Genomic DNA, 4,332 nt, shown 5'->3' with positions numbered 1-4,332 from the left:
CCCTCTATGAGGTGGATTGATTCAGTGACTGGGATAACTGGCATGGAAGTGTCAGAGACAGTGCGATTGGCAGAGGACAGAGCGGAGTTTAGGACTGTTGTACATAGGGTCGCTATGAGTCGCAAGCGACTCGACGGCACATAACAACAACAACAACAGTGCTAAAGAAAGGTGCTATTTAGTTTCTATGTACTTGATTTTTATCCCTTGTTCTCCTTGTTTTTTGTTTCTAATTTTACAGCATTGTGATCTGAGAAGATGCTTTCTAGTATTTTGATGCTTTTTATTTTATTGAGACTTGCTTTGTGACTTGCTCCAATTCTGAAGATTGTACTGGAGTAGAATTTATATTGTGCTCTTTTTATTTTTCAGTCTAATCCAGCAGTGGGGAGGGGGGTTGTATATCAACTTTAGTTGCATTAATGTTAATAGTTTCTGATTACCCACTACAATCAGGCTAGCCTGCATTGTGCTCTTGTTGAGCGTACTGTTTTCTATGTGTATGAAATCCATTCCTCCCTGGAGAGGGTGAAACCAAGCTGCTCCTTCGAGGCAAGGATTTTGAAACTCCGTCTGACATACTTTAGGCATATTGCAAGGAGGTATCACTACTTGGAATGGTGGAGGGACAACATGAGAGAGGAAGACCCTGCATGAGATGGGTTGACTCAGTGATTGGTTAATGGGATGTGTCAGACAGAAACAATGGAATTGGCTCAAGATAGAGCAAGTTCAGAGTTGTTATACATAGGGTCACTATGAGTCGGGGTTGACTCGATAGCACATAACATGAGATCCAGTTGGTTCATTGTATTGTTTAGTTCTCCTGCAAGTTTGTTGATTTTTTTTCTAATAGTCCTGTCCATCAAAAGTGGTGCATTGAAGTCTTCCATTATTGTATTGTCTATTTTTGCTTAAGTTTGGCTTATGTATCTTGGAGTTCTATTAATTATAGTGTGGTCCTCTTGTTCAAGTGACACTTTGATCATTATACAACTATCTTCTTTATATTTCATGCTGGCTTTTCTCCTCCGTGTAGTCTACTTTTATCAGAGATTAACTTTGTCACTCCTGCTAGTTTTTACTGCCATTTGTTTGGTACATTTTTCCACCCTTTGATTTTTTTAGTCTTTGTCCTTGTGTTTAAGATGTGTCTCTTATAGACAGCATATTGCTAGGTCATGTCTTATTATCCATTCTGTTACTCTTTTCCCCCTCTTGTCTGTTGCATTAAATTAATTAACATTCAATATAATTGTCAATAGATATTGTTTTATTGCTTTTTTATGGCTTTGGTGTGTTGTTTTGTGGTACTGTAGATTTCCTGTTGCATTATTTTGTGCTGAGTTAATTCTATTTATGGATTTTCTCATCATTTCCTCCATTTCTTTTGTTTAGATGTTTGCTAAGTCTTTATAGTTTTCCTTCTTTATACTTTTATGAAGTTTATTAATTTTTTTGGTGGTTAGCTATAAGGGACTATTTTATTCCTAAGTCTAAACAGCTTATTTTACATCTCCTTGACTTTTTCATTTATAATTTCTCTATCTACACTTTTTTCCCTATTTTTGCATTTTAGCATGAGGAGGGAGGGGTTTGACTCCAGGGAAGCTGGAGAACCCCAGCCTCTGCTTGCCTTTCCAATGGCCAGCCCTACCTTCTTACAGGATCAACTCCATGGGCCAGCACTTGGGTTTTCCTACTGCCCACTCTGAGCTAAAGGCTTTTCCAGGCGCCTGAGCTCCCCACTGAAGAGGGTTGGAGTGAGAGAAGATACCAAGATCAGAGAGGGTCCAGGAATCCGCCACCATCCCTCACTGTGGAGTGATCTTGGCAACTTCAGTTTGAATGAAGGCAATGAGGTCTTAGTTAATGAGGAAGACAAATAGTAGGCTGGTAATCTCCACCATAGAATTGTTTCTGAGGCACCATTTGGAGCCACACAGCACATGCCATCCATTGATATAGATGAGCCACTGGCCCTTATTGGCAGTGGAAAAAATCACTATTGATTTTCAGTTGAATCACACCTTCCTTGAGGGAGATCTTCCAGGCTGGCCTCTCCAGAGACAAGTCCACATCAATCTGGTTGCTCTTCACAGGGTGATCTGTTGGGAGCATATCAGGTACCACGTGGCCTTGCAGCACTGCTAGCATCTGGTTGTCGAAGTCTGGAGAGCTCTTACCTGTGATGCTATCTACCACCACCTGCCAATTATTCAGTTCCTGCTCCAGCTGTCAAACCTCTCACTTCTGGCACCTGTCAGCCACTGTTAGCTCATGTTCCAGGACTTTGTCTCTCATATCCTCTCATATCTATCAGGTCTTCTGAGTTGGAAGTTCAGTACTTGGTCCCTCTTAGGCAGTGGCTGCACTGCCTGGTCCTCCAGCAAATAATGCTGCTTCATAAGCTGCCAGTGGGCTTTCAGAACCTTGGCAGTCCGGGGCAGGTAGAAGGCATCGAGGTGTCTGTGCAGGAGGTCCTGGAAGGCTTGCAAAGTGGATTAGCTGATCGATCCCCCTTTACTCAGCAAATGTTCCTCAGTCTTGCTGAACTGAGTCTTTGCTCTGGATGGCTGATATTCTTGATATCCTCCCACAGCTCATCTGGTCTTCACTCATTAGTACTCAAGGCTTCAAATATGTCCCTGAGATGGTCTTTAAATTCTGGTGGGATAGCCTCGAGGCCAAACTTTGGTCCTGGATTTGATTTGGTTTTCTTTAGCTTCAGTTTAAACTTGTATATGAGTAAGTTGATGGTCTGTTCCACAATCGGCACCTGGCCTAGTTTTCACAGCTGATACTAAGTTTCTCCAATGATTCCACCCCACCCCCCCAGATATGGTCAATCTGATTCCTGCGTAGACTATCAAGTGAAGTCCATGTGTATAGTTTCCATTTAGGAATAGGTCATTGACTGTATGGAATTCTATCATGCCTTTTTCTTGGTGGGATGTGAGAGTTTTCTATAAATTTTAGATATTAGTCCTTTGTTAAATATGTCACTGCTGAATATTTTCCTCAGTCTACAATTTTCTTTATATTCTTTGGATAAGTCTTTTGATGCACATGGAGATCTAATTCTTAGAAGGTCCCAAGAGTCTAGCTTTTCTTCTGCTGATTGTACATTTTAGGTTATCTTTTATAGTCTATTTATACCATAGATTAAAGATCCTTCATTTTCCTCTAGTTTTCTTTTGATAATCTTTATCATTTTAGGATAAGCATCTAGGTCTTTGATACATCTTGAATGAGTTTTTCTGTATGGTGTGAGACGTGGGTTTGGTGTCAATTTTCTGCAAATAGATACACAGTTTGGTGAACATCATTTGTTAGAATCTGCCTTTTCACCACTTAATGTATTTAATCCCATTGTCAAAGATCAGTTGTCCATAGATGGATGGACTTACTTCTGGGATCTCAATATTTTCTCTTTGGTCTATATATGTATGTATCTGTACTTAATATCACGTCACTTTTTAATACTGTAGCTATGTTGTAGGTTTTAGGTCAGTATAAGACCCCTTATTTTATTTTTCTTCTTTGGTTGTGCTTTTCTTGTCCATAGTCTCATTTCTTTCAATATAAAGTTGACGATTACTTTTGCCATATTTTTTGAAGATTAGTGATGGGATCTGAATTTGGAAATTTTATCTGTAGATCAATTTTGGCAATACTGGTGTTTTCACAGAGTTAAGTCTTCTTATTTATATAGGTCTCTCTGAAATTCTTGTAGTAGTGGGGGCTTGGGGTTTGTTTTATTGCTTTCAGACATTTATTTTTATTTACTATTTGTGTTCAGTGCAAATTAATTCTATAACATGAGACGTTACTATGAATCAAAGCAGAAATACACAATCATCGTATACAATCCAAGTGTTCATTTACACACACAGTAGCTTAAGATTTGTTGGATCTGGTTTTTACCATATAGAGGTTTTTAACAACTTTGGTTATCAAAATTACTAAGTTCATATCAGATACTGGAACATCTAAGCATCAGTGAATGATCATATGAACAAAAGACTTCATGAAGTGTCTGTTTTTCAAAAGTTTGTGTGCATCAAGGCAGTTGTAAAAGATTTACTTTCCAGAATTAAGATCACCTTAAGACGAGATTCTAACAATCTAAAATTATTGACTAGAACAGAAAGTGTTCCAAATGTGACTATTCTGATTAGTAAAATATTTTTTTAAAAGTATTTACAGAAAGAATATAAAAATATGTGAATTGAATGAAGATTAGCTTCCATTCACAACTTCCCAAATTCTTGATTTACATTACGTTTGGCTCCTTTACATGTTTGCCTTTTTAAAAAATTTTTTTTATTA

The 4,332-nt window shown here is 38.3% G+C and overlaps 1 pseudogene; it reads right to left on the bottom strand.

Annotated features, from left to right (window-relative positions):
- Nucleotides 1–1,814: 1,814 nt before the first annotated feature.
- Nucleotides 1,815–2,568, bottom strand: LOC102865410 (annotated as a pseudogene).
- Nucleotides 2,569–4,332: the final 1,764 nt, after the last annotated feature.

The sequence above is a fragment of the Elephantulus edwardii genome, unplaced genomic scaffold, assembly GCF_000299155.1.
Source record: "Elephantulus edwardii isolate Elephantulus edwardi_28Jun2011 unplaced genomic scaffold, EleEdw1.0 scaffold00508, whole genome shotgun sequence".
Lineage (NCBI taxonomy): Eukaryota > Metazoa > Chordata > Mammalia > Macroscelidea > Macroscelididae > Elephantulus > Elephantulus edwardii.
Note: the sequence above shows the minus strand (reverse complement) of the source record. Positions and strands in the feature narration are given on the sequence as shown.